Genomic DNA, 12,369 nt, shown 5'->3' on the forward strand with positions numbered 1-12,369 from the left:
GGTAGCATGGACTAAGCAGCCTAAAGGCTTAACTTAAGAGGTCGTGTTAAGCGAGCTGTTTTACCACATACAATCCTGTAATATCAAATGAAAGGACACCACACAAGTATATATTATAAAAATATATGTGTTTATTACTAAAAACAATCCCCAGTATTCTTTATGAATAAAGGGGCACAAGCGTTAAATCAAAAGCACTGTTTAAACATACAAGTTGCACAATTATGGATGAGGGCGGGTGGCCACTCAAACCATATACTAAACAAGTGGTATAAGAGATGCCACTCGAGCAGTGGTTAGGCCTAGGGCATCGCTGGGAGCAGTCAGGACAAGCAATGCTGAAGTCGGGAATGGCCCTCGGGATTCGGGAGATGTGCGGAAAGCGCACGCATGCACCAATGTTAACCAATGGTGCGTAAAAGTCATAAAGTTAAAGTTTAAGGACACTTCCGCTGGACCTAGAGGAACAAAACTTAACACACAGACCCTAGAGATGTGCACCAGTGTGGGAACACCGGCGGAGCAAAGTTACCTCACCCACAGGAAGTGGGTGCACAGGGTCGAAGTGGCGTCGGGTTTTGACACGCAGGCTCTTGGTGCTTGAAGCTGAAAGGGCTGCAGGCGGGTTGAAGATGAAGTGTCCGGTGGAGTCCAAGGGTGGAACTCAAGTCGAAGGGTACCTGAAAGCAGAGGGGACAGAGTCTGGGTCACTCAGCAGTGACCAGGGTGGAACCAGGACGGAACCAGGCAATATTGGGCGCAATCAGGTGGTCGTCGAGGAGCTTCTCTCCGCTGTCACGTGGGCTCTGGGGCATCTGCGACGTCCAGGAGCAGGTCACGATCTGTCCCACGCAGGCTCTCACCGTCGGGGCAGTCGGCTTCAAGTTTGGAGCAAACAACACTTGGCAAGAGCAATCCACGCGGGATCGGAAGATTGCTTCTCACTCGGACCAGGAAGGTCAGAGTCGGGGCTCCTTTTCAGGGGAGCTGGTGTGGATCTGGAGCAACCAGATTCACGAGTCTTCTTTGTAGTTTCGTCGGCACAGGGACCACTAGCCAGCGGGCAAGTGACCGGGCCAACGCGTTGAGCCAAATGGAGCAGAAGGGCCCCACGCAGCACTCGTCGAGTGTGGAGGGCTGAACTTCGGCTCAAGAGTAGCTCAGGGTGGGGGCTTCTCAAACCCCGGTGCACAGCTTCGAGGGTCACTCGTGGGCTGCACGGTCAGCGTCTCGTGGTCAATTCAAGATGGCGTGCCCCACGCTTCCGGTCGCCTCCACGGGTCTCAGCTCTGCAGGGACTGTGGATCGGGCTGTTGGAAGGCAGGCAAGCTTGATCTCGTCGATCTCAGTCGCTCGAGTTCCGGTGGGAACTGCAACTAAGTAGACGTCGAGGGCTGGATGGTGCCTGCTGCTGCAGGGTGGTCACTCCTTGACCACAAGGGAGATTCTTCGGGCTTCCACGTTGAGATGGAGGTCCAAGGGTCCAGAGTTTCGTTTCTAATGTTTCTTCCAGGAAATCTGATGTGCATTGGCACTGCTCCCACTCTTATTCGAATCTGGGGGGCGTGATTACCTGCTAGGTCCCCCCCTATGGGTGGGACCCAGGAAGGGGGTGGATACACCCCTTTCCTTTGATCCAGGCCGCCCTGGCACGAGGGCTGGAGTGCCCCAGAACCGGTTTGGCCGGATTATGCAAGGGGCAGCCTTGTGCGCCCCAGGCAGTGTCTGGTTTCTTTCAGACCTCCCTGCTACAATCCACTATCTCCTGTCTGGAGGGCGGTGACACCCTCCTGTGACAGGAAACCCTTTGTCCAGGACCCATTTGGCCGAGTTTCGGTCAGCTGCAGGGGTCCAGACATTTGTCTGTGGCAGAGGCATCCATTTTGTGGATCTAAGGTCTTTGGAGAAATTAACCGCATTACAGTAAAGGAACATGTCTTACCCCTCTAGAGGGGTGGAATGCTATCCCCGTCGCCAGAACTGGCGAGGGGATAGTATTCCAAATCGTATGACACCTTACACAACATGTTTTGATAAAGCCAAACCAAAGTTGCTATTTAACCGCGAGGATTATAAGGCACTTAAGAGTATATGGTATGGCATTATCCTGAAACAGCTTAGGGAGTTGTTCCCGACAGCTGCAGACAGGCTCAGCTCATGCTAGAGCTCCATCTCACATAAAACCACGCACTCTGCCTCCAGGATTGATGAGGCCTTCCATAGGAGTGGCTCACAGGTTTACATGTGTCCAGATATAGGTTTAGATATAGGTATACTATATCTAAGCAAGGGGTGCTTACACCACCTTACCCCAGCTGAGTGATCAGCCAGTTGTGTCAATTTAAGAACCAGCCAGGGGTGGCAAAAGATATGCTGCAGCCCCTGGTAGGCCTTGGTGGCCCCTATGCCCTGGGCACCTATAGTGCATTATACAGGGGCTGACAAGGAGTCCATTTCCAATTGGTATGTGCCTATAGCACATGTGTCAGTAATTTAGTGAGAGAACAGCAGGCTGGGGGTCTGATCAGCAGGCCCACAGCCTCAGTAGTCGAAAACCAGTGAAGCAAAAAGCAAAAATTTGGGGTGACCATAGGATAGCAGACCCTACTCTCCTACACAACATTATACCCTTGTACACAGAGAAGGATTCAGACCGTATTAGTGTGGGAACCGACAGATCAGCTTTCTGTAATGTAAGTACCAAGGCATGATTTTCTGCATGTTGTGCAGTGCTGTCACCCAAGATTTTAGTATGTGTGCTATTGATGGAATTCACCATATTTCACCGCACTTTGCAATGCCACGCAGGCTGTGGAGTACTTGTATTGTGTCCCTATTGCTGGTTGAGCAGAGTCATCTATATAGAAAATTCTCTGATAAAACTCAATGGCTAAAGCTGTTGGAGTTGGTGCAACAATCAGTTCGTATTAGAGAAAAGCGTATGTACGAAGAGTGGGATCATATTGAAACACTGCATCCATTGCACTTAAGTAAGAAGCCCACTGCACCCACCTCGGGTGTAAGAATAAAGCATTTGGAATGCTTGCCTTAGTGGCCGCCTCTAATGCCGGTATGGGAGAAACAATTATGAGTTTTCCCTACACCAAAGGGTGCTCCTTCAAAATAGCAGTTTGCACCAAGCAAGAACTTTCAGTGGAAGCAAAACGTGCTTTGGCTGGAAAATACATGTGGGACTTGTATGCTATAGGAATGGCCCGTCCTTCATTGTAAGTCAAATAAGTAGAACCTGATTGGCTTGGTATGATTTTGAGCACCAAGTTGGTGGTCCTGCCCCTAGTTTGTAAATATTTTGTGCCTAGCATGTGTGCTTGCAGAGCACGCAAGATATCAGTGAGTGTTCGTTTACTGTTTTTGCTGAAAACGTGATAGAAATTCATGCATACAAGGGCTTCACTCGCTAAGCATAATGAGGCAAGTTAGTTAGCCAAAAGTTAAGAAATCCCAACAGGGATTGTAACTTCCTTGGTGAAACACACTTCTGAAGAAAATCAAAAGCAAGACCCTTGGGCTCACTGGATAACTCGTATCAGAGGAAGGTGAAGGTAGGCAATCTTTGATTAAGTTAATCTTGTAACTGTGTGAGTCCAAAGGCAAGTGTTGAAACGAGAACTGCACCCCATCGAAACCAAAGGCGGTTGGATACTTGCTTTCAGGCACTATGTTTTGACTAAAAAACCTATTGTAGACGTCGAAGATTGTTTTGTATTTTTTACGCATCTGGTTCGTCACTAAATCCATGTTATGTGCAATTTGCACCGTGCATGAGAGTTTAAATTCCTATAGTCTAAAACTATCCTACAGGATCCATCTGTTATGGAGATGGGAAAAAAGAACAAAAAGAGGGCGCTAATATATTTGAACATTGCAAATGTTCTAATATTGTTTTTATAACGTGCTTCGAAGGTTATTGAGCCTGAGCTTGAGCCGGACTTTGTAAGGGAATGACACGTGGAATAAAGCGTTTATCCCACCCCGCTTGGTTTCTGTAGAAGGCCAGAGCCGGTTTAAACAGCGCATTCACCAGTGTAAATTTCCCTGCTATCTTCAGCTACTATGGGAGAAAAAGCTATCCTAATACTTCCTTAAGACTGGAGGCCAGTCTTCTTCAGCTAGTATGATGTTATATTCTTCAGACAAATGCGGCGAGAAGACTGCTTTAATAATGTGTGGTATATCCCCTTCAATCTGGATCTCTAAATTATAAAGGAGGATTTAAATGCTCATCTGGAGTCTCAGCTTGTATGAATTTCAGTTGAACTCGCCACCAGAAAGTTCTGAAGCATCTGATGCATTATCCGGAGTTATGCTGCACCATCTGTAAGTGCTCTTGCCAAATCTTTTTTGCAGGATTATCCCAAGTTGTATCAGACATGCTACTTTCTTTTTCTTAACTGGAGTCTTAGAAAGGATTTCTCTTTCCTCTTTACGCAAACTTCAGTCTTTCGTTCTGTTTCACCTTTCCTGCTATACTCTTCTGTACTAGGATCGACTCCCCCTCTTGGCTCATTTAGCATCAGTGTCCTGAAAAGAACATGAAGAGCAGCTATCAGAATACGGATACTTTTCTATCTTTTTTATTTTATTGCTGTACCTTAAATTATAACCACCATTAATAGATTCCTTAAATGCAGGAGATCCAGTACGTCTTTGCTCTCTCTCCTTCTGTTTCTTCCAAACTTCCATTGCAGATTTCTCGAACAGAAGTTCACGGTCACTTTTAGGTTTTAAATGTGGCTTAACTACACATGAACCCAAGGTACCCCAGCCTACAAAGGCGAAATCTTCTGCAATTATTTTCAGTAGTTCCCATTCACCATCTTCACCTGCTTCAAGCCTCTGATGTAAAGCCAAAACTGAAGTTTCTCCCTTAATGTTACTCAGGATGATAAAGGTAACGGACGAGAATTCCTAAGTTCAGAGCTGGCGCAGCTTCAGGCTGGTTTTGTTCTGGTTTCAGTACTTCAGAGAGAACTTCTAATGAAGGCGTGCCATGTGTATGAGTATAGATGCATGATAAGCTTCCCCAGGTGGTATATTCCTCTTCGGGCTGCACCATCCCAAGAGGGGGGGGGAGACAGTCAGAATCCTAGGTTTGTCTTGGGTGTAGTGTGCAGATAGACCGCCTTCAATTGGCTGGTCGCTCGAGTAATACAAAAAGCAATCTCATCACGCTTCTGGGGCAGCTTCCCCATAATAGCATTTATTGTCTGTGGACTAGTCCCTGAACTACTGGTCCAATCACTAGAGCTGGTCTAGAGTTAATGGTACGTAGTACACACTGCACCGGTCTCCAGGCGACTGTGCAATTCAAAACCCCTACTACATCGAGTGCTAATGTCTCAGGACGTGGAAAAGGTGTGTAACCAGCTAGTACTTGCAACACATCGATTTCATTACTCCGGGGTCCCAAATAGATGGTACTCTACCATCAAACCAGTTATTGTACTCTTGGTAAGTTAAAGGAATTTCCACCTCCCTGCATGCCCAATAGAGTGCAAACGGTGCTGCAGCTTTGTAACCTGAAACTGCCCGAGGCAGTGTATATAACTCCAGCCATGAGTAAAAGTCTTAAAGGCATATGTCATTTGAGCAGCTATTACAAATGTAACTGCCCCCACCACCGCATCAGGGACACCTCAAAGTTTGAGATGTTGAGTAACTGCTTCCTGGTAATTCGCTCCTATCACAATAGGGGTCGCCATCGAACCAAAAGGATTCAAAGAAGATAGCAAACCCACAAATGGGGAATGACCTTTTAAAAGCCAAGCTTGACAAACCTACAGCAAAAGGTGCTTCCTTATCCCCAGTAGGCGGTAACCATTTATACTACGGACGTCTCCGTAATGGTGTAATGATAGCATACATGTGTGTGACTATTAAAAGACACTATTTAAAGGCTTCGCTCTACAAGGTTTGTTTTCACACCCACGGGTGACAAGTGAACTCTGTATAAGCGCTTGAATGTGAAAGACAGGTTACTGTAGCCTCACAGGACCCCACCCAACTGAAGTGGCGTCATTGCTTTGGGGTTACTAATAGACCTCTAAACAGGAATTCAGGGACGAAATGGGTATTTGAGAAGCCCAATATCGCTCTTTACAATATCTCACGCACAAAATGCCCAAAAACCCACTAAAAAGTGGGTATTTCAACTGTCTAATTCTTAGCACATCCACACTAACTTCACAGATTATTAAAATAGCACAAATGTGTGTTGCAAACAACAAGAAAACAATTATCATTTCTACCGTAGTAAGTGTCATCTAGCAACCTAACACCATAAAGGATTATGTTACTTGCCCAGTAAGCATCTGTTCTTGGCATGTTGAGCTGTAAATTCACATGCTTTGCATACTCCTGCCATCTAGTGTTGGGTGCGGATGTTTGCAAGTTGTTTTTCTTCGAAGAAGTCTTTCCCAGTCACAAACTAAGGTTACTCCTGCTTTCGTTAATAGTGCGCATGGGCATCAATTCCATTGTTCGATTGTTTTCCCGCAACAGGGTGAGAATGGAGTACGTGAGTGTAATACAGATATGTCCATGCATATGTAATGTAAATAATGACAACTGCAACAACTACAGGTGCCTGGGGTTGTGGGAGGGCGCATGTGAATCTACAGCTGTACATGCCAAGAACAGATGCTTACTGGGTAAGTAACAATCTGTTCAATTATGCTGTAGATGCACATGCTTTGCATAGTCTATATAGCAGTATTCTCTCAAGGCGATGGCTAACTGGTAGATGTTTCAGTTGTTTGAAAAAGTGTCTTTAGCACTGCTTGTCCTACATGTGCTTGTTGACGTGCTAACTTAACACAATAGTTGCTTGACAATTGTGTGTGGTGTGGACCATGTTGCTGCCTTATATGTCAGCTATAGGGATGTTACCTAAAAAGGCCATAAACACTCCTATTGTACGAGTGGAACGTGCTCTAGGAGGTCTTTTAGCTTTAGTATAACAAGTTTGAATGCATTTTACAATCCATCTTGAAATACCAAATTTAGAGATAGGATTGCCTTTGCGAGGTGTAGCAAATGCAACAAACAGTTGTTTTGTCTTATGAAAATCTTTTGTCCTTTCAATGTAGTACAATAATGCTCTTCTGAAATCCAGTGTGTGAAGAGCTCTTTCTGCTACCGAATCAGGCTGAGGGAAGAACACCGGTAACTCAACTGATTGGTTGATATGAAAAGCAGAAATCACATTTGGAAGGAATTTTGGGTTGGTGCGAAGAACTACACTATCTTTATGAAGCTGAAAGAAGGGTTCTTCCAAGCTTAATGCTTGTAACTCACCAACTCTCCTCAATGAAGTGATAGCAATGAGGAAGGCAACCTTCCATAAGAGAAACTGTAATGGACAGTTGTGTAATGGCTCAAAGGGTGGACCCACAAGTCTTGTAAGCACAAGAACCTGATTCCAAACTGGTGCAGGAGGTACCATGAGTGGCATTACTCTTTTAAGGCCCTCCATAAAGGTTTTACCTTTAACAAAGATAAATGTCTGTTTTGCAAGTATGCGGCTACTGCTGCAAGATGGAATCGAATGTATGTGTAGGCTAGACCAGCAATCTATAGATGCAAAAGGTAAATATTTTAGATAGAGGCATCTAGTGGATCAATATTGGTGTTGTTACAATATACCACAAATCTTTTCCATTTTGCTACATAAAATGTTCTGGTGGTAGGCTTTCTTGCTTCCTTAAGAGTAGTCATACAGTCTAGTGGCAAATTTAAGAATCCAAATTCTATGACTTCCAACAGCCAAATCGCTTGATTGAGCTCCTTAAGGTTCGGGTGTCTGACTTCTCTATGGTTCTGAGTGAGAAGGCAGGAATCAAGTTGCAGCTTTTGATGTGGAACTGCTGATAGTTCCAAGAGTGTGGTGAACCACGGTTGATGGACCCAAATGGGAGCCACTAGAATCAGTGCGATAGATGCTTGCCTGAGCCTCCGAACCAGAAATGGAGGGAGGCGGAAAAGCATAGGTAAATAACCCTGACCAATTCATCCATAGGGCATTGCCTTTGGATAGACGGTGTGGGAACCTGGAGGCAAAGTTTGGGCATTTTGAGTTGTCCAGTGTGGCTAACAGATCCATTTGTGGGAATTCCCATTGTTGAAAGTATGGAAGGAGAACTTGGGGATGAAGTTCCCGCTCGTGTATATGTGGCCTCATCCTGCTGAGGTGGTCGGCAATTTGATTGTTCATTCCTGGGAGGCGCTCGGTCAGAAGATAAATTCTGTGATGGATTGCCCAATGCCAAATTGTTTGTGAGAGGCGTGACAGTTGCAGAGAGTGTGTCCCTGCCTGTTTTTGTACATAGCTGTCATATTGTCTGTGTGGACAAGGACAACTTTCCCTATGAGGTGAGACTGAAAAGCTTTGAGTGTTAGATACACAGCTGGGAGCTCTAGTTAGCTGATGTGAAGACTTTTGTAATTGTCGTCCCAACGACCCTGAATTGTCAAATTGTGGAGACGGGCACCCCAACTGCTGTCAGCATGATCTGTGGAACAGGGTCGATGAAGGGCCACCCTTTTGATACGTTTCGTGTGTTCCACCACTGCAGAGTGATGGGTGTGGTTGTCTACCAACACTAGATCTGTTAATTGACCCGAGACACATTACACTGTTGTGCTTAGCATTCTTGTAGAGGACGCATGTGTAACCTTGCATGAGGCACTATTGCAATGTATGATGCCATCATTCCTAATAGTTTCATGAAATTCCTGACTGATAATTATTGATTGGTCTGAAACTGTAATAGCAGAGTTTGAACATTTCAAATTCTGGCTGCATTGGGAGAGGCTAGAGTCGTGCGAGTGTCTGGAGTCGCTCTCAGATAGGACTGCATTTCTGAAGGCTGAAGATGAGACTTCCGCGCATTGACCGTGAATCCCAATTGGTGGAGTAGGTCTAATGTACTCGGAGTGTGTTGTAAACACTTTTGGTGTGTGCTGGCTTTGATGAGCCAGTCGTCTAGGTATGGGAAGACATGAATCTGTTCTCTTCTGAGATGTGCTGCCACTACTGCTAGACATTTTGGGAACACTTTGGGAGCAGTAGTTCACAAATCTGAGATATTTGCAATGTGCTGGGTGAACCGGAATGTGAAGGTATGTGTCTTAAATATAGTGTGAACATAAAATCGTCTCGCTGTAGAAGTGGAAGCACTTGTTGAAGCGGGACCACGTGGAAATGTTCTGACAGTATGTACAGATTTAATGTCCCTAGATCCAAAATTGGTCTTAAGGAGCCATCCTTCTTTGGGGATTAAAAAGTAGAGAGTAAACCCCTGAACCTTGGTGCTGTAATGGAACTATTTTATGGCTCCTTTTTTCAAAAGAGCCTGTACTTCTTGTTTGAGGAGCTGCAGGTGCTCTGATGAGAGCTTGTAAGTGCAAGGTGGAATATTGGGAGGATTGCTGGTGAGCTCCAGGCAATAACCATGTTGGATAATGTCTAGTACCCATTTGTCTGATGTTATGGATTGCCAAATGGGGGGTACTTTTGGACACTCCCGTATAAAACGAGCGGCATAAGGAGCCTCTGTTTGATAGGGACTGAAGCGCTCCCATGGATTTCGCCACGACCGTGTCTTTTTTAATCTTTTCTAAAGCCTCATCTACTAGAGGTCCGAAAGGATGTTGCTTGTCAAAAGGGGTATTTAAAATAGTCTGCTGGACCTCAGGTTTAAAAACTGAAATTCTAAGCCAAGTATGTCGACATAGGAGAATGCTGGTGGTAACTCCCCTCGCTGCAGTGTCAGCAGCATCCAGAGCACAGCTAACGGAGGAATCAGATAGGAGTTTGCTTTCTTGAACTAACTCTTGTACTTTGTTTTTGGGCTCTTCTGGGAGGTATTGAAGTAGTTAAAGCAGCAAAAAAGAGGTATGCAGTTCTTAAAGAGGGGAAGAGTGACTAATGCGAAGGACTGGCTGATGTACAGTAGCCCAAAAGGAGGAAGGGGAATTCCTCCTTTCGGATATAATGCCCTCACACACCCAGCCCGCTAGGTGTCATGCTTCATCATCGGGAGTGCTCCTCGTCGGGACGGCGGTGCAAGTCCGAGCCCGATGGCGGAAAGAAAACAATCTAACAATGGAGTCGATGCCCATGCGCACTATCACCGAAAGGAGGAGTCACCTTACCTGGTGACTGGGAAAGACGTATTCAAAGAACAACAACTTGCATCCGGACCCAACATTAGATAGCAGGAGTATACAAATCATGTGTACCTACAGCACACATGCCTCGAACACCTATTTCTAAGCGCTACACAAGGAGAGCATAGAACAGCACAACTTACATCTAGATTCTCTTGGGGAGAATCAATGCACTGCCTACCTTTTACAGTAAACCACTGCAGCCAGTGCTCCCTCATGAGGAAACCACTAATCAGCTGTTGCTTGTCTCCTCCCGTACTTGGCTCGGTATCAGCTTTCAGAGTAGAACGAGATGTGGCAGCTTCACAGCTGTCTGAAGATCTTCTGGCAGTTTCTTGTGTGATAATCTGGGGCAAAGAACCTCTCCTCCTAAGTGGTTGATTGGAGAGCCTTTTATACTATCTTATCTGAGACTGAAATTCCTAACATAACCGTAAGAATGTCTGACATAACCCATGTGCATCAAGATGCTGGTCTTGGGTGCATTCTTATAAACAAGTAAAGTAAAAAAAACACGTAAATTCAGACTACACCGTTTGTTATGGTCTGACCTTGAAATAGAGATAAGGCAATAGTTCCAGACTGATGTCTCTTATCGAGGTAATTGGCTACGCATCAGGTGTTTTATCAAGGTCATGGTCTGAATGACTTGACTCGCACAGGTTCCTGGAAAGATAAATACAGAAGTCATCTGCGTTAAAGGCACAGATGTCAAGGATTCTGCAAAAATTGAGAAAATGGAGTCTCAACCTGCTCATGATAGGGTCTGGCCTTATGGAGATTAAGTCCGTGCTCTCAGAAAGTGAAAGTGTATTGCTCACATTCCTGTAGCTGGAGGGCCAAGACCTAGCAACTGAAGTGATGGGATGGACATGAGGCTCCTTTAGATATTCTTTGAGGCCTTTTGGTTAGCAAGGATCTGTTGATTAGTCTTCCTGAACACTGCCACTTGCTGGATAGTAGGGGCAAGAGGCTGAGCCTGCAGGCTCTGCTATGAAAGGTGAGGAACCCTTTCCATGAGATCTGCCCTTTTGTATTTTTCCACTTGCTCCTTCAGCCAGGCTGGTGGCAGACAGGTGCATAAACCTCACACCTCTTTGCACCTCTGCTGTGGGTGCTCCAGAATGGAAACAGCCCTGCTGTGAATAGCATCACTCTATACAAAGGCAGTGTCTGGAGAACAGCCTGGAAAGGACCCTTGAAAGAAGAACTATACAATCTGGTTCTACAGTTTGAGAGAGTGGATCTGGAACCGCTTGCCAGTTGTACATATAAGTGGGATCCAAACTTCCCATCTTTTCCTGTCCCAACTCCTCTATGTCCAAGGAAGGGAGTGCACAGTAGAGTACTCAGAGGGCTGCAGTGCAGTCGCTCACAGGTAAGGGGATGTCTCCCAAAGGGTGGATCTCTTGCTGGAGGAGCTGGGTGCCCATCCTGAAGCATCTCCAAGTGTATAGAGAGAGAAAAGGAGCTATCTCACCCTGCAGCAGGAGAGACTGTCCAGGAACGAGTAGTGTCCAGCACATCCTGGTGGTTTTGGGCGGCCCTAAGAAGCAGATTTGGAGAGTGCAGAAATCAGGAGGAACCTAGTGTTAGAGGCGCCCACCCCAATTCTCCTTTCGGTTCCAGGCAGGAACCGCAACTCTGTGACAGTAAGACTGTCAAAGCCTGTTGGGGCTGTAATCAAGTGTCGCTGAACAGACAACGTAGGCTGCATCTTCTGAATTGCTGACCGGCCTGTGCGTGGCTCCATCTGCCAAAGTGCCGAAGGCCCTGCTGGGGCAATTCCTGATGTCTAGCCAGCTAATAGCAAAGACTCTTGTCGATCTGCAACCATCGACAATCCAGCTGGGACTGTGCTATCTCAGGACTGGCGATCTTTAGTTGACTACGCTGCACCCAGCACTGAAGAAACTCCACTGATGACTTCGCCTTAAACTATTCGGAGAGAACTTACTCCTCCTGTGAAGGGGGTAATACTACAAAGACATGAGACTGAGAGCACACATGCATTTGGGCATAACAAACACCACCTAAGCCTTATTCACGCTACTCCAGAAGTGTCCCTAGAAAGACGGCAAGAGTCCAAAGCCAGGGCAGAGAAACTGGTAATGAGGGTGTGCGGGGGGGGGATAACAGAGAGGTAGTGGAGTCGGTGCAGGCCCTGCCAACTAGAAC

This window comes from Lissotriton helveticus, chromosome 6 (assembly GCF_964261635.1).
Source record: "Lissotriton helveticus chromosome 6, aLisHel1.1, whole genome shotgun sequence".
In the NCBI taxonomy this organism is placed as follows: Eukaryota; Metazoa; Chordata; class Amphibia; order Caudata; family Salamandridae; genus Lissotriton; species Lissotriton helveticus.